The sequence below is a fragment of the Maniola hyperantus genome, chromosome 9 (assembly GCF_902806685.2).
Source record: "Maniola hyperantus chromosome 9, iAphHyp1.2, whole genome shotgun sequence".
NCBI classification, from domain to species: domain Eukaryota; kingdom Metazoa; phylum Arthropoda; class Insecta; order Lepidoptera; family Nymphalidae; genus Maniola; species Maniola hyperantus.
The window spans coordinates 10710069-10729683 of NC_048544.1; the positions used below are offsets into that span (position 1 = coordinate 10710069).

The 19615-nt window shown below is 37.3% G+C and overlaps 1 protein-coding gene across 4 annotated transcripts in view; it reads left to right on the forward strand.

Annotated features, from left to right (window-relative positions):
* The window catches only part of LOC117985352 (potassium channel subfamily K member 2-like), a 354631-nt gene that overhangs the window by 107401 nt on the left and 227615 nt on the right, over window positions 1-19615 (forward strand). For 2 of the 4 annotated variants that reach the window (XM_069501095.1, XM_069501094.1), the window contains one exon: window positions 6165-6210. The exons of the other annotated variants lie outside the window; for them this stretch is intronic. The gene's annotated coding sequence lies outside the window, so the exon portion shown is untranslated. The remainder of the gene's footprint in view (window positions 1-6164; window positions 6211-19615) is intronic. 4 annotated transcript variants of the gene reach the window in all.

The following is a 19615-nucleotide window of genomic DNA, read 5'->3' on the forward strand; positions in this document are numbered from 1 at the left end:
CTAGCAATTTTTGTTTTGGCGTTTGGTTTTGGCGCAATTTATTGACATTTGATCAGCTGATACTAATTACTAACACGCACTTTTAGTACTTTAACGTACTAGGGTAAAGGACTCCAGTAAATGAACGAATACGAAACCTCGAAAAAATCGGTGTACATACATTTAAAAAAACGGGCCGAATTGAGAACCATCTCCTTTTTGGAAGTTGGTTACTAAATGCGAAAGTGTATCTGTCTGTCTGCTAAGGCTAATTTTTAACCCGTAAAATTAGAGAGTTCCCACGGGATTTTCAAAAAGCCTAAATCCACGCCCACGAAATCGCGGGCATCGTTTAGTATTTTATTATTATTTTGTGTATCTATATTATAGTCATAAATTATTTAATAATCAAAAAGAGCAAAAATAATGCGCGGTATTAATTATTGTTATACTTATATTTTTTTATTTAACAGGAAAACTTACAGCTAATTGGAAAAGTAAATTGATAAGAACAGAAGAAAATTGAAGCTGATGACAAGTTTCACAAATATAATTTATATAAGACTAGCTTATGCTCGCGACTACGTCCGCGTAGACTACATAAATTTCAAATACCTATTTCACCCCCTTAGGAGTTGAATTTTCAAAAAATCCTTTCTTAGCGGATGCCTACGTCGTAGATAGATAGAAATACTTTATTGCACATAAAAAATATTACATAACATGACAAAGAAACTAAAACGAAAAAAAGATTGTATGCAAAGGCGGCCTTATTGCTCACAGCAATCTACCAGGCAACCTTTGGTGAAAGGAGAAACTAGGTGTGTTGGATAGTACTTACACGCAATACAGAAAAATGAAGAAGTATAAAACAATATTATAATATAATTAATTAATAAGTACCTATTACAAGTAAGTATATAAGTACCTATTACAAGTAAGTATATATTACTCGACTACGACGACGATAGGTATATACCTATCGTCGTCGTAGTCGTAATAGCTATCAGCATGCCAAATTTCAGCCCGATCCGTCCATTAGTTTGAGCTGTGCATTGATAGATCAGTCAGTCAGTCAGTCAGTCAGTCACGTTTTCCTTCTATATATTAAAGATCAAAAAACAAAAAAAAACTCGACTGAGGGAGAGAGAGAATAGAGGCAAAAGTAGTAAATGTTTGTCGTATACCGTCAATTGTAACACCTACAGTTGACGATTGATTTTTAAAAAACCTAATTCTACGCGGACGAAGTCGCAGGCATCACCTAGTAGTTTATAAGTCACTTAGGACCTTTGTAAACAGCGTCATACTTACTCATAGGCGAGCAAAATCCGACACGATTTTATTCCGAACGTAGAGGGCTGGCAAAACACCCGACATTTCTTGTCGGCGCCAACATAAAATCGGTTTTAGTCAAGCGTGCATCATATAAAATGTTCTGCCACTGGAACATCCGATTAAAATCCGGGCCCGACAACCGACAAGTGGGAACCGACTCTTACGGAAATAATCGACTGTGATAGACAAACAGACGGAAGGACGGAGCAAATCGAACCATAAGGGTTCCATTTTTAGGGTTCCGTAGCCAAATGGCAAAAAACGGAACCCTTATAGATTCGTCATGTCTGTCTGTCTATCCGTCCGTATGTCACAGCCACTTTTTTACGAAACTATAGGAGCTATACTGTTGAAACTTGGTAAGTAGACGTATGCTGTGAACCGCACTAAGATTTTCACACAAAAATAGAAAAAAACAGTAAATTTTGGGGGTTCTCCATGCTTAGAACTGAAACTGAATAATTTTTTTTCATCAAACCCATACGTGTGGGTTATCTATGGATAGGTCTTTAAAAATGAAATTGAAGTTTCTAATATAATTTTTTTCCAAACTGAATAGTTTGCGCGACACTTCCAAAGTGGTAAAATGTGTGTGTGTGTGTGTGTCCCCCTGTTACTTCTAAAATACTAGAATGATGAAACAAAAAAAATATATGATGATATTACCATGAAAGTTTGCTTTCACCGAAAATTGGTTTGAACGAGATCTAGTAAGTAGTTTTTGATTTATCGTGCAAAATGTCGATAAAATACGATTGAAGTACGGAACCCTTAGTGCGCGAGTCTGATTCGCACTTGGCTGGTTTTTACGATTATGGTACGGAAACCCTTAAAAACTCTTATTCATAAAAATTTGTATCAGCTGGTTTAATTCCTGGTAGTTTTTATTTATGGTAAAAACCTGTGATTTGTTCATTCACTTGAGTCTTTTACCTTAGAACCTGATTAAACCGACCGCCCCATATCGAAACCCAGTAAATGACATTTTTTGAAAAATCGTTATCTTATGTCATAATTCTTACTTCAATAGTATCTCCCATTATTGTAAGGAAAACATAATTAAAATCTATACTTCCACATCCATATATTCTATACTCCATACCTACTTAATAATATAAATGCGAAAGTGTGTCTGTCTGTCCGTCCGTCGGTCTGTCTGTCTGTCTGCTAGCCTTTCAAGGCCCATCCGTTCAACCAATTTTGACGAAATTTGGTACAGCGATAGCTTGCATCCCGGGGAAGGACTTTTTACTTTTTATCTCGGAAAATCAAAGAGTTCCCACAGGATTTTAAAAACCTAAATCCACGCAGACGAAGTCGCGGGCATCCTCTGGTTTTCCATATAACAGAAATTTTGATACCTCTAAAGTCTAAACCTACAGTACGCGACAGGTTGAAAAAATGGTAATCGGGGAGGGAACGCCTCGTATACCCGCACAGCTCCTGCGCTAACCAGGTGCAGTCGTGCGCCTTATGACGTGCGGGTGTACGGCGCGTCCCCTTGCCATATCCCGATTACCCTCTCAATCTGTCGCAGGCTATATATAGTAAGTGCACCTTATACAATGAGAAAACCAATTCAAAGCCTAGTAAGTCGCTGTGACCATTTTAAAAACATAACCCATGATCTAAAATCCAAATCAAAACAGTAAAGACGTTTAATAATGCATTAAAAGTAAGAATAGGAAAGGCAATAAGCTCTATAGTACGCGAGATGAATGATGAGAAAATGACAGATGGAAATCGGGGTATAAGGCCCGCACACCCGCACAGCCCCCACGCTAACCCGGTGCGTGATAGCGCGGGTGACGTCCCCACCCCGATTGCCATCTCGACCTGTCACGTACTATAGGTACATGTTAAATGTTTGCAAGGAAAATACTTTGCATACAATAATGTTTTTTCTGCATTATTTAACAAAGTCTAACTACTAGAAAATCTACTGAAAATACTTAGTCTTAAAATAAAATAAATTAAATTATCTCCCTGCGATCTCGTCTGATGTCGTTTACAGGGTTTGGATTTTAGGCAGCCGAAATGTCACTGTTGACGCTATCAGAAGACCTAAAGCTTACGCTAGAACACAGAACTGTCATAATTCGTGTTCACTTAACCTAACGTCTCTCAGAGGGCTGAGAGGCAATAAATCTTTTTTATATAATCCATACTAATAGTATAAATGCGAAAGTGTGTCTGTCTGTCTGTCTGCTAGCTTTTCACGGCCCAACAGTTTAACCGATTTTGATGAAATTTAGTACAGAGTCAGCTTATATCCCAGAGAAGGCTACTTAGGCTACTTTTTATCTCGCAAGAGTTCCCAGGGGATTTTAAAAAACCCAAATCCACGCGGACGAAGTCGCGGGCATCATCTAGTTTTAAATATCAATTTAATTTGAAATAGCCTTAATAATTATTATTAAGGCTTCAAGTTAACAGGTTATGCCAGATGCTTTCAAATTTTTTTTTTCAAAATTTAAGAAGAAGAAGAAAGGCATAATCATCATCATCATCATCATCATCAACCGACAGACGTCCACTGTTGGACATAGGTCTCTAATAAGGTCTTCCTCATGGCACAGTCTTTCACCGCCTGAATCGAGCGGCTCCCTGTGACTCGTTTGATTCGTCTGTCCACCTAGAGGGGGTCTTCTAACGCTGCGCTTTCAGGTGCGAGGTCGCCATTCCAGTACCTTGGGAATTGGGATCGTACTTTGTAAATATATATTGGCTTTTCGAATTACGAGCGCTCATTGCCACTTGAAATGAAATGAAATTAAATGAAATGAAATTCAAATATGGATCTGACACATAGGTATAATACTTACTTAGAAAATATTACTGGCTGTCAACATAATCTATGACAACCTCACAACTAGTACGTAATACTACGATAATTTTAAAATAAATTTGAGTAGTGAGCAGGCTTCATTTTGAGATAAATAAATCCCTATTTTATTATTCAACCATTACCAGTACATATAAACACAACTTTCATTCAAAAATAATAAGTTTATAGCGTAATTTTACGAAGAAATGGATGCGCACAGCTCCGCCCGCCATGAAAGCCAAAAGGCTACTGACAGGATTTAGCGCCTGCAAGAAAATGAATAATTTCCGTTCGTTTTAGATTATTTAAGAAATGAAATACATTTAGTTTAAAACCAATAATTTAAAATGATAAGATAATCTAAACATATTGTTTTGTGATGGTTTGAATTTAACACGTTTAGCCGTTAAAGAAAAAAACAACAAAACAAGTAGATCATAGCAATGTTTTCAACATCAATTCTTCAAAAAACGGGATAATTTGAACAAATGTGATATAGGTCATTATGATCTTCACAAATTGAAGTTTTTTATTACATGTATTTAATAGCTATTAATGCTTTAGGAAAGAAAATCTTTTTCTTCAAATTTACAGCATTTTCGCGATTTGACACTTCCTTTCCCCTTAATCCAGTTATGTTTATAATCTAAAATACTTTCAATCTTTGTATAGCCTGGGGGCTGGAAGTGTCTTTCCGCTTCATGCTACGTCTGCCACAGGATATTATGTTAATTTTAAAATTAAAATTCTTGAGAATAACGAACATGCTGCCAGGGTAAAAAAAACTTGACAAGTATGAGTCAGACTCGCTCACTGAGGGTTCCGTAACTTCTTAACTTGGAAGGATATATACTTATAATAATAATTACTACTTATTTTGTTAAATTATTTGACCGCGTCAAAACAGTACGTCTCTACTTAAAAACGTTAGCAGTTATTATTTCTGCAACAGTAGTTTTTTTTTCTGAAAAAAGTCTAAAAAACGTCATAACTGGAGACATAGAATAAGGTACGATGGGGCAAGGCAAAAATATTTTTCGGTTTACACTTTTTTGTTGCAGAGATACCCAGCTTAAATAATTACCCTAAAAATACTCAGAGTGTAAATAAATTAAATTGTGTCCGACTCCTACACGCAAGCTATCTGTGTCAAACATCTCGACCTTATGGTTAAAATAATACCAACAAAAAAGACAGACTATCATTTCAATCATAGTTCACTATACTTTCTTTTCAAGCCATTATAGAAATATATTTGATCACAAAGTGGATAACAAATTACTTCTGACAGTATTATGTCCGGGCGGTAATTTCTCGACGAAGGTCTGATCCCTTGAAGTCGTTACGGGGAGCTTAAACTTTTCGGACGAACCTCCCATCGAGCTTTTAACTATATTTTAGGAACTAAATTGTATACTGTGGTAAGGTCACAGGGTTAATTGGATTGCTCCTGGTCTCTATTACATTCCTGTGATGTAGATGAAATACCTAGAGTGAAATTAATGTGGGAAAAGTGCATTAAAGTATAAATAGAATAATATGCTAAGCCATAATTTAGTGAGTTGGCTAAACCATAACGTAATGGCGCAGTTGGTACGATCCAATAACCTATACCTAAGTAAATTATTCAACCTTGATTTAAAGGTATTCGTATTATTAAGGCCATCGCATACCACGTCACAACGGGATAACGGATAAATGCGATTTTTGCATGGTTATAATTACAGACCTGGAGTGTGATAAACGCAACTTTTTGTTATGAAAAATCAAAGAGTTTTCACGAGATATTCAAAAACTAAACCCACGGAAAAGAAGTCGCTAGTAAGCATATCAGGAAAAACTTCAAGTGTTGTTCTCTTGAAACTGCCTTTCCTGATTTACTGCAATGTCGATTACCACGGCAGCATTGCTGTTTAATCTTGAAGTTGCTATTCGGAGCAGAAAAATACAACAGAAATCCTCATCGACATGCTGACTGTTGAATTAAGTATAACAATAATACAGTCATGTTTCTTTTCAGGTAGACAATCGCGGGGATTTGCTAGCGACTGATAAAACAGCTCCCGGTATGTTTTCTTTCTGCTGAGTTTAACTTATTCAATATACGTGGCTTAGTCCGACAAAGCTGTGGGTGTTATGGGTTTGACCCGGATGTATACGTCGACCCGCGTATGTAAATCTTATTTTTCTTTGTAAGTCGGCCATGAATACAATTTTCGCTTGAATATATTTTTATTCTAGCGGATTTTTTTGGATGTGGGAGCTTAAACGTGTGCTGCTAGGTGAAATCCGCTTCTTTATGTGGCTTACTTGATCCCATTTAATGATCTTATAGGAGGAAATGTTTTTCAAAAATCCTATTAAGTACTTAAAGTGAAGGTTTAAGTGCCTACTTTTAAAAAAATGGGAAATGAAAATGTGAGATGAAATAACAAAGAATAGCCGGCTGAGTTTGTGGTGGATAACTTCTCAAAGGTGTGTTTAGTAACTTCGGCTCTCATAATTTGACCTCACTTGATTATGTGTCTAAAGAAAAGTATTAAACATTTTATGATGATGATTTGGGGCACATCGGTTGGATGGTTTCAAAGTCTCTGTATAACGGACAAATTTTTATGTTTTTTTTTTGTATTGATGTTGATAAACATCTTGTTCCTTTGAAATATTAGACGGGACAAAAAAACTGAAAAAAAAATGTATAAAAAAGAAACGGAAATGAAACAGACCCTGACAAAGTTTAAGATCACTATGTGTGAACGCGAGTGTCTCTTCACCCAGATTTCATCTCCCGCTTATCTCGGGCAATGCTACATTTCCCTAGACTTATCACTCAAACGGCGACATTTCTTTTTGTTTTATTGCGGACCGCCCTCGAGTAATATTTGTCGTGGCACCTTTTGGTATCTACTATTTTTAAACATGAAAACTATTTTTTTTAATTATAACTCCTTATATTTTGCTTTACTTTCCTATATTTATTAAAATCTGTGATAGATTTTCACTAAACCGTTTCAGGAATTTTACTACTAAAAAGTAGTACATTTAGTACGTGACATGTCGACATATCGAGATGGCAATCGGGGCGTCCACCAGCCGGCCTCATACCCCAATTGCCTTCTCGACCTGTTGCGTACTATAGTTAATAGGTAGTAAAGCTTTATTGCAACATACTAAAAAACAAATACAAGAAGGAAAGCAAGTTTGCTCGGGTGCAAAGGCAGCCTTATCACTAAAATGTTCTTTTAAAGGCAACCCGAGTAAATAAGTTTTGCTATGCTTCGCTTTTCATATTTAGCGACATTTTTCACATTTTTTAATGATTTTTCTGAACCCATTCGTAACTACCGATTTTTTTTTCGAAATATGTTTTATTTTATTTTTGTTCATAATGAATCTTCTACTGGTTTGGAATGCTAATTCTACTATGTAGAATGAGCTACAAATTCTGTACTAGTAATAAAGTCCAAAACATCATTAACAAGTTACAAAAAAACTTTAAAAATGTTACGAAGCAACGATCAACTTTCGTGAGCATTCAAGTCACGCAACAGGACACGCTGTTTGAGGGTTAAAGACACCAAGTTTTTTAAAATAAAACAGTATTTGACTCTGAACCGTATCCATATTAAGTTGCTAGCGACTTTGTCCGCGTGGAATTAGGTTTAAAAAAATCCCGTGGGAACTCTTTGATTTTCCGGGATAAATAGCCTATGTCACTCTCCATGTCTTTATTTATACCCGTGCAAAAAATCACGTCAATCCGTTGCACCGTTGCGATGTGATTGAAGGACAAACCAACAAATCAACAAACAAACACACCTTCGAATTTATAATATGGTTACTAAAACCTACCTCTGAACAAAACTGGCAATTTTTTTGAATTTTCTCAATAATCTGAAAATGGATCAACCCCATTGGTGGGTCTCTTATAGGCTTACTTACTATATCCCTTACTTTTCAAAAATCTATGGTGTGTTTTTTTTCTCTCCGGCAAACCCCCGTATATTTATATTGCCTTTGGGTGTCGTTGTAAAGAATCTTTTGTATACTGAAATTAATGTGAAGCTTCGAAGTATCAAAACTAGTCTATCCTTTTACGTGATTCCTTTGAAAATTTTAGGTTTTATCGTAGGTCTATTCCCTTCCATTATCTTGTTCTATTCGGCGCCTACAAAGGATGACTTTGTGCCCTCATTTTTCAGTGTCTCCTATTCAATCTATTTACTAAGTCTTACAATGGAAAGGCGTTATCATCTGTAATTACAGGTCTTGTTATTCTATTAGTTACAGGAATCTTCTAAAATTTGCTTTAGTTATAACTTAAGTCGACTTTAATAAATAAGATTATTAGAAACTTTATGATGCCCGTGACTTCGTCCGCGTGGATTAAAAAATAGGGATAATAAAATAGCCTATGTCCTTCCCCGGGATGTAAAATAATTCTGTACCAAATTTCATCAAAATTGGTAATCTGTTGGGCCGTGAAAAGCTAGCAAACAGACAGACGGACACATTTTCGCATTTTTAATATTAGTATGGATGAATTAAAAATGCTTAATTAAACTACTACACGCTTTATCGGAATACTATGTCCTACTAGTATTTGTCAACATGGTGGTTTCAACGCCTGCTTTCCCTAGTTCCCCCTTTTCACCCTTATCGCTTGTTTTAAAGCCCTCTGTTGGGCCGTGAAAAGCTAGCAAACAGACAGACGGACACATTTTCGCATTTTTAATATTAGTATGGATGTATTAAAAATGCTTAATTAAACTACTACACGCTTTATCGGAATACTATGTCCTACTAGTATTTGTCAACATGGTGGTTTCAACGCCTGCTTTCCCTAGTTCCCCCTTTTCACCCTTATCGCTTGTTTTAAAGCCAGGGCGATGGTACTCTGTATTTTACCAAAAATAATAGGCACCAAGAATTTTTTGCTGCTTGATTAAATTGATAGCGTCCATTTTTTGTCGACTCGACCGCTTTTTCTTATCTTTATTAATCATTTTACATGAATGCCCTTTTTGAACAGTTTAACAGGAAAGGGTTTATTATATTTAGTGAATATAAAGTTGCTTAGGAATTTTTGCTTATATTTTTAAATAAACTTTGTTGAAACACCATAATTTTTTGTTGGATCAACATAGCGAATAAATAAAAGTTACCTCATTATGGAAACTCATTAGAAAGGTTGAAACGTTTACCTTTACTCAGCAAACATAAAATAATATTAATATAATAGGCAAAATAACTTAAAAATTCTTTACAATTAAGGGTAGGTCCACACAACCGATCTTTTCGATGATCTGATCCCTTTTCCTCGCTAAATTTTTAATATGACAATGTGTTCGCCGAACAGCATGGAAGCGTGATCATAGCCGCGTGTCGTGACTGGTTACTACTGATGGGTTCTGTTTATGTATCAAAATCGTTACTAGATACACTGACAAGACTAGAGTAACGGATGCTTGCGCAAATGATACGGTATGACTAAAATAAGCATCTAAACTTATGGTACGTGAGTTTTACTGCGATCTGCGATTAAGTGGATGGAAGAAGCCCAGAACGGGCAATATCTATGCGGCACCACATTACAACGCCATATCAATTTTGGCGGTAAGTCTTGGGCGATAGGGCGGTAACAAAGGAACGGCCGAATCTGAACCAATTTGCAAAATCTGAAATTCTCAAATTACCGCAGCCGGTTATCGAGCTGAGACCCTTTTCACTTTTAAATGAAATCGTAACTTTAAGTTGCTGACAAAGACATTAAAAATGACTAGTATATATGTAAATACAGGCTTATCACCACCGTGCTCACAACTGTGCTTGCGGCTAGAGAGATTGTCGAAATAGATGATACGTGAATCGTGATCATGATCGTTAAAATAATCAAGTGTGGATACTCTCTAAGAATTTTGGATGTATCGTGCCAATGAGAAGGTTCTCTATTGGTTAATGTTGTGAGTCGCGAAATGTTTAAAAGATTGCTATTTTTCGTGAGGGTGGTTCAATTTTTTACGGTAGAAAGCTTTTAGCTTACTTAAACATTTAGTGAGCATAGTTAATTTGAGTGGGTGCGATATTTTTTAAAAGTTACTTTGTAATTGAGCTTGCGTTAATGTGTGCGAATATTATTCCAGAATTCCGTAGCAAAATGTTTGGAATATCAACGAAATACTGCGCCCTTGAATGAAGTTAAAAGGCAAAATGTTAAGGTCTATTCATAAAGACCACTTATCTTATCTTACTTCGAAAATTGAAAATACTAATTATTAGTTCATGACCAAAATTTTTTTTTGCGTGATCTAACCTTAAATTTACGGTTTTCAGATTTTTCCCAAAATATCAGCTATAAGACCTACCTACCTGCCTTATTTCATGATTCTAGGTCAACGGGAAGTACCCTGTAGGTTTCTTGACAGACAGACAGACCTAGACAGACAGACAACAAAGTGAACCTATAAGGGTTCCGTTTTTCCTTTTGAGGTACGGAACCCTAAAAATGTAAGGTTAATTGTTTTTGATTTGTCAAATGAATGAACGAATATAGAATGCCTTTCCTATTGATTAGAACCAGCAAAAAAACTCTTTTTCTTTGAAGTTGCGTTGTTAAAGTTAAAAATATTATTAGTAGGTGAATGTGATGGAATGTAAATGTGAATATAACTATGCTTTTCGTATTATTTTGTGCTCGTTAATATATTATCTACATTGGTTTTAGTTGTGGCACGTATAAAAGTGTCCTTAGTAGGTACGAGTATAATATGAAGGGAGTATTTACTTCAGTGAAACTTTATAATATACTCACTAAGTTATATCAAATGCAAAGGTAGCTTTAAATTTTACATTTTAATACAACTTTAATCGAATTAATCAAACAAATAACCCAAAGTGCCAAAGTGTAGACATTCGGGGCTGCGATTACCCGGTGAGGTATGAGATGAGATTGTTTGATCCCTCAAGTTATTACGTGAGGTTTAAACTTTGTGGCCCCAACCTTCTAATCTGGCTCTTAATTATATTTACTTCGAACGATATCCACTACCCTTATTATAAATGCGAAAGTGTGTTTGTTTGTTGGTTTGTCCATCAATCACGTCGCAACGGTGCAACGGATTGACGTGATTTTTTGCATGGGTATAGATAAAGATCTAGAGAGTGACATAGGCTACTACTTTACTACTTTTCATCCTGGAAAATCAAAAAGTTCCCACGGGATTTTGAAAAACCTAATTCCACGCGGACGAAGTCGCGGGCACCAGCTATTATATGATATTTAGGTAGAAAATTGGATTTAAATCATAAATTTATATTATCTATTCAGCCAGTAACAACATCTATTCAAAAATGACAAGAATTATTGTACAATTCCTATATACATTCAATGTGAAGTAGATCCCAAAGCAAAAAAAACAATGATTAGACTCGTGAACTGAACATGTTCATGTCTTATGTTCTTGGAAATATTGTACCACCGGGAATACTTAGCTCGGTGCAAGAGAATGTTGGAATGATAAATAGACTACAATACTTACTGTTTACTGGATTAAACTATGAGGATGAATTTAGAGAAACATTTTTACTATAAAACCCTTGATGGTTAAGACCACATTATAATCAATTACATAGACGTACGCGGATTGCAACATCGTACAAATATTATAAAGACGTAAGTTTGTATATATATATATGTATGTACGTGTGTTTGTGTGTGGGTGTTTATGTAATATTATGTTATGTTAGTTACTCTTTCACGCGAATGTACTGGACTAATTTGGCTGTAATTTAACGGCAACTAGGTATACTCTAACGACACTCGTAATACAAGCTACCTTAGTACGAGTGTCGAAGCACTCCTTTGGCAGGATCACATGTTGTTATACTAGCATTATTATTGGAACTATTTGTAAGGAGGAAAAAATTGTAAAACTCATTTATCATTGTAAACAAAAATAAATAAATTGAAAAGAAATTGAATTTGGTACCTCATAAAGCTACTTTTGTCCTGGATAATCACACATTTCCCGCGGGTTTAAAAAACCTGTAGGTATTCACACGGATGAAGTCGCAGATATTATCTAGTTGTTTAATATAAATAGGTACTCGCATTAGGTTATTAGAGATAAGTTCATCGGCGATTTAGATAATAATCTATTATGTTTATAGAAAAAGCGTCTTAATCCATATTGAACGGTTTATACGATTATTTAACACGGTTAACACAGTTTTGCGATTTATTGTCCCTATAATTCCTTTGTTTTTCTTCTTTAGAAAAATAGAGATCGAAGACCGTGCAAGTATGTCTCAGGTCGAATTTAAAACTTTTCAACCTTGAAGTTTGCGAATTTGAGATAATGCTCTTAGGATAGATTTATTATATTACGTTCAATTGCTTCTGAATTTTCATAAATTCAAGCATATAAATGCGGAAGCATGATACTTAACTCTAAAATTACTGAGTCCCCCCTTCTTGAAACTTTTTTTACCTTGCGATATTAATCTAGTGTAACTTGATACATACCTAGTTTGAGTTTAGACTGCAAGCTGACTTCAAATGATGCAATTCTATTACAGTTGAGACACCTTTTTATTTTTTTTATTTTATTACAAGTAAGCCCTTGACTGCGATCTCACCCTGGTGGTAAGTGATGATGCAGTTTAAGATGGTAGCGAGCATGGCAGTTTTTATTAATGCATATTCCTTATTGGTTTATACACGACGTCGTACTGGAACGATAAATCGGTCCATCTGTCTAGACTCTAGACCCCTGCAGCGCTATAAGCTGTCGTATCTAGGTACTTTTTATCCATTTAACTTAAGGGGGTTTGATTGACTGGTAAGCAGAAAATATTTTTGTATCTTTTATGAGTTCAATGCTATGGGCATCATGCCAAATCCATTGGATCGATTGTGACGAAAGTTTTCAGTATGTACGAAAGCTTATTAAGTTTAGCCAGACTTGAAATACTGCCGCAACGTTGATTCAGAATCAGTACACTTAGAACCGACATACAGTTTGATCACTTACAAAGTAGCTTATCCTAATCTACCGAGGATATGAATAGGATCGTATAGAATACACTTTCGACTTCCGTCTTCCTTGCAGTCCTTTTTTTAGACCTTCAAAAGAAGAATAAATAGGCATCTAAGTAGACGGGCTCCAGCATAGGCTGCATTAGGGGGCGTCCATAAATGACGTGAGATGTTTTTTTGAATTTTCTGTCCCTCCCTCCCCCCTAGTGAGATGTCGAGAGATTTTATTCAACCCCCTCCCCCATACCCCAATCTCACGTGAGATTTTTCAAAATGTGGGTTTCTTACGTAAACGCGTTGGATTGTTATTGTAAAAAGAAAAAAAAATTGCTTCGTGCTTTTATTTACGACTAGTAATCAATATGAAATGATTTTCTTTCGAACAAATTAGTCAATGATCTTAATCGTATTACGATTACGCTTAAGATTAAATCTTAAGCATGTAGTACAATCTGGATTAAATGGACCAAAATAGTATAATTATTTTTTCAATCAGAAAAAAATTGCGTGATATTTGCCGAGACCCCTCCTCTCTCCAACGTAAGATTAGACGAGATTTGACTCGAACCCCTCCCCCCCTTAAACATCTCACGTAATTTGTGGACGCCCCCTTATCAGTTCATCACTAAATAACTATTAAGTAGGTAATTGCGATTCCATTCATGTGCAAGCCTATGTTATTATTGACATAAGTATAATCACGTGGAAAAAGTCATGCGAAAAACCTAATCTAAAATACCGCAATCATCTGCAAGTTTAATAATTCCGCCTTTTCATTCTTGCAATTTTTCATATTGTTCCATAATTTCAGTAGAAAGCGAAAACAAGGCCAATATTGCGTTCCAGATAATTTAACTCGATAGATACACGGATCCAATTCCAGTATGCTGTTTTTGTCGAAATTAGGCAAATTGCGCGGCTGTTTGATTAGTTGAACGCAACGTATATCGCAGATGACTGATTTTTCATAGTAGGAATAGTTCGCGACAGGTCCAGATAGCATATGAGGCGGGGGGACGGCCCACACACCCGCGCTCTCCCGCACCGGGTTAGCGCGGTGGCTGTGCAACTATGCGGGGCGTTCCCACCCCGATTGCCAGCTCGACCTGTCACGTACTAAGTATGTATCAATTATTCAAAAATTGATACAAAAAAGAACTTCATTTTTGGAATCACAACACTGAATATATTTAGAATCGACTTACGAATTTTTGGCATTAATAGCAATACACATTTAATACTTTAGTGTAGTGTAGTAAAAAAAATCCCGCCAAAATCGGAGTCAGTATGATCTATTCTCACCTACTCTATCCGACTATAAACGGGGAAAAGAAAAAGAATACCAGACAAGTGCGTGTCAAACGTACTAGTTAAGGTTCCGTAGCCAGGCTATAGTTGCTCATAATTTAGGCAGTCCTTAAATGGGAGAGTTTGCAAAAATTGTCTAAATAACCTTATAATAATTTTAAAGTAGGTACCTATACAAAAATATATCAATTTTTTTTCGACTCACGCTTTTCATGTTCAGGATTTTTTAAATTTTAAATATGTCTCTCTATAGTGGTAATTAGTTTGTGCAAACTCCATTTTTCAACCTCACAAGCTCATTATAATTTACTAGCTGATGGCCGCGACTTCGTCCGCCTGGAATGAGGTTTTTTAAAAATCCCGTGGGACCTCTTTGATTTTCCGGGGTAAAAAATGTAGGCTATGGCACTCTCCAGGTCTTTATCAATAGGTACCTATACAAAAAATCACGTCAATCCGTTGCACCGTTGTGACGTGATTGAAGGACAAACCAACAAACCACCAAACCAACAAACAAACACACTTTTGCATTTATAATAAGGGTACTGAGGTATGAGGCCCTTGGTTACCTAGCTACGACACTGCTTACAGCTACCGTAGTCAGATAAAAATCGGTCTTCTACGTTAGGAATTAGATAAATTGTGCGATTGTTTGATCAGTATGAATTGTTAAAACTAGAATTTAGAGTCGCTATTGATATTAGTATATAATATTTACATAACTACCTATCGCTTTTGCTGCCAAAATTTAGCTAATGAGCTCCCATAGCTTTCGCTAAAAGCTTGTTAACTTTCGCAGCTGATACTCATAAGGCTGTGTTTTCAATGGTACGATATTAAAAATAACGTAGGTTTTTTGCATTTTGGTCGATAAAATCTATAGGTGAGTACTTACAGTACTTTCACTTTTTTAATACACAGGAAATGTCTAACGCGGTCCCTCTGTCAGGGGAGACGGAGGGGTTATGTTGGGTTTGCACCCACTAAAACCTGCGTTCGTCTCTCGACAGACTGGTGGTTGCGTGGGTATGACTTACTAGTATTGCTACCACGCTCCCCCCAGGTCTTGACCCACCACGAACTTGCAGGCAGGTTCTATCACTGTCGGCAGCCTGGCTGCTGCAACTTACCGTCTCAGGTGCGCCGGAACATGGTGCGCCACCAGCTGGCCTATTTATGTTCAGGATGCCGAATGCCCCTTACGTCCGTCACCCGCAGGCCAACAACTCATGGAGGCCGGAGGCGACAGGTGCATCTCCTGCGAGAGGGATCCGTTGCCACAAATTCCACAATTCAGTGTTTAGTAATACTAGCTTATTCTCGCGACTTCGTCTGCGTGGATTACACAAATTTCAAACTCCTATTTCATCCCCTTAGGGGTTGAATTTTCAAAAATCCTGCGGATGCCTACGATTTATTAGCTATCTGTATGCCAAATTTCAGCCCGATCCGTCCAGTAGTTTGAGCTGTGCGTTGATAGATCAGTCAGTCAGACAGTCACTTTTTCCTTTTATATATTTAGATTAGGTACCTAACTATTACAATTTAGGGAGTTCAAGAATGAGTGTAACATTTTAAAAATTATTTCAGGGATTTGAAACCCCTAAAAACTCCCTTTGCATAATAATATGTCCACGCTGAAGTGTAATAAACTGAATAGGTACCTAAATAATGCCATTATGTACGGGATGTTTCTATTAAAAATTGGCACTTAATTTATTATCTTGTACCTACTATTTTCTTGCGGTTGAGTTAACTTAAGAACAAATCATTTTAAAAATAGTCGTTTTTAAATTCTGTACCGAAATTATAACATTATAATATCTAAATACTGATCTAGGTCAGCCGTTGAACCTATAGCATAAGCTAAACTAGACTTTACTAGGCCACGATTTCGGCTCAAAGGAAATCGGGTTAAAATAAAAATCTGCAAAAGAAAACTTAAAATACTTAGTATGCAGAATATCTTAATGTATTTATTAGATATAATCACAGAATATTAATTAATAATACATGCAACTTACAGGGTTTATCGTTTTTGTAACAGGTATTTTTTTAACTACATGGTAGGAGATATTCACGAAAAATTGGTTTTGGTACAAGTTTTCCAATATGGCGGTCGCTCAAGGTCGCCAACTCGGAATATTAATGAGCATACCATACTATACAAATATACCGAATTACGAGTAGAACCTTTTGAAGTGAAAGCTCCTTTTATTTCTTCAGTGCCTGGACTAAAAATGAGATCTATTGTTTGATACGTTTATCTCAATTTTATATTTTTCTTATCGTAGGTATTCTAATAATAATAATTGTCGTTGATAATATCTGTGTATATAAAATTGAAAGTCCTGGTCATGACTGACTGACTTACCTATTTATCAACGCACAGCCTAAACCATTGGTCCTAGAGACATGAAATTTAGAGAAAGGTCACTAAGAAATCTGTCTAGTAGACAAAAATAATTTTTCGAAATTTTATTTATTATTATTTATTATTTATTATCACCTCTAAGTGGGTTAAATGAGGGTTTGAAACTTATGTAGCCTACGCGGACGAAGTCGCGAACATAAGCTAGTCCACCATATAAAATTTATCATGAGTCCTATAGTCAATTCAATAACTTATGTTTGAATTGGCAATTAAGTAGTTTAAGAAAACCACGCGATAAAAGGAGTGAAACGTAGCTAGTTTATTACTGACTGACTGACGTTGAGTGCACACTATTATACATCATCCCTCCAACATTAATTTGGGAACCTGGAACAATTTATCAAATCTACTTATAAATCTAATAACAGAAAACAACCTACCTAGAATATACCTACTTAAAAATACTGCTTATAATTTACAGGTTTCCTAGGCCTTTTTGACCGACCGACTGGACTGTTGCCCGCACTACTCGGATTACTTGGTATATCATTTTCAACATTTAGCGCATCCGCACAACGTTCAGCCGGTCGGGTGTCGTCGTCCTTCGCAACCTCCGCCGTCTCCGTGCTAGCCCCTTCCCCTTGGCTCATAACGTTATCAGATACGTTCACTACACTGGGTACATTCTCGTCCGTCGCTACCTGCACTTCCTCCTCTTCCACCACAGTTATCGGCGGGGGTGGAGGGGATGCCGGTGCCGGGACGGAGGGCTGCGTGTGTTGCGACGGAGACACCGGCGGTTGTGATGACGATTGTGATGGTTGCACGATGCCCGGTAGTGAGTCATGCGGCATTTCTAAACCATCATCCACATTTATACTAATACCATCATAGCCCCTGTACTTCCTTATTTGGTCTAAATGTCTATTACAAGTAGTTTTATAATCGTCAAAGTAAATTTCAAACATTCGGTTACCTATAATTTTTTTTACAACGCCCAAACACCATTTACTTTTCCTTGCAATAAACCATTTTGCCCATACTGTTTCGCCTACATAGAAATTCCGACTCGGCATTAATGTACACTTGTCCTGTTTATCAAAAATTTTACTAGGCGGTAGAATCAAATCCAACCTAGATCTTAAATCCCGACCTAGCATCAGCTTAGCTGGCGTGGCGCCTGTAGCGCAATGGACAGTATTTCTATAGTTAAAAAGAAAACTTAACAATTTTTCGTGGACACGTCTCTGACATTTTTCTTCCGATAAAATACATTTAACCATTTTCTTACACGTTTTAACTGAATTCTCCGCCTGTCCGTTGCTAGCTGGATGGTAAATCGGCGAAGTAAGATATTGGATACCATTCATACGACAAAAAGTGTGAAATTCCGCGGAGCAGATTTTTATATCGTTGTCGGAAACCAGGACCGCAGGTGACCCTAGTCTACTAAACATTTCTTTCAGTTTAAAAATAAGCGCACTGGTAGATGTGCCGCGGTCCATATAAACACATTCTAGCCATTTAGAAAATGCGTCTATGACGATTAAATATATAGACTGCCCTATAGCCATGTAGTCTATGTGAATACGATGCCACGGGCCGGGCGGCCGCGGCCACGGGGAGGGGGGCGCGCGCGCCGGTGCGCTGCGCAGCGCACTGCACGTATGACACGAGTTCACCCACCGTTCAATTTGTGTGTCGATCTTCGGCCACCACATTTTCCCTCGAGCCATATGTTTAGTTTTAATTATTCCGAAATGCGATGAATGCAACTCTTTCAACATTCTTTCTCTGAAAACCTCCGGAATGATTATTCTATGCCCCCGTAATAAGCACCCATCGATAACTTGTAAATCAGTCTTACAAAGGAAATACGGTAGGATTGATTTACATTTTATTTTCCTAGGCCAACCTTTAACCATATATTTCATTACGGTTTTCAGTACCTTGTCTGCCGCAGTAGCGCGCCTAATGTCACTAAACGAAAGCGGTTCTACATTCGACTCGAAAAAGAGGAAGTATTTAGAACAATCGTCCTCTCGCTCACTATTTACCGAAACTGATAAGGGTGACCGAGAAAAGAAATCTGCTATCTGATTATTTTTGCCATCGATGTACTGCACTATATAATTATAAGCGGACAGGGTTACCGCATATCTTTGCAGGCGCAAGGCGGCCGTGACCGATATGCCCTTTTCTTTTCCGAAAATAGAAAGTAACGGCCGATGATCGGTTTTCAAAATGAACGGTTCTTGACGGCCGTACAAGTACTGGTGAAAATATTTCACCCCAAAAACTATAGCCGTTGCCTCCTTTTGTATTTGGCTATAGTTCTTTTCACTCTGCGATAAGGACCGTGACGCGAACGCGATGGGACGCTCGCGCCCCTCGGCGTCACGATGCGCCAGCACCGCCCCCAGCCCGCACGGGCCCGCGTCCACGGTGAGGACGAGCGGCGCGCTCGCATCGAAATGTGCCAGCACTCGGTCGCTAGCTAGCTCCTTTTTTACGTGCTCGAATGCCGCTTGCTGCGCCTCGCCCCACCGCCACTCCGCGCCCGCACGCAACAGTTCGTGCAGTGGGCTCAATACGGCAGACGCACTCGGAATGAAATTCCTATAGTAATTCACGACTCCTAGGAAACGTTTAACTGCGAGTACGTCGGTAGGCGCAGGTGCATCGACTATCGCTTTAACTTTTGTCGGGCACGTTCTTAAACCTCTTTTATCGATAACGTAGCCTAAGTAGG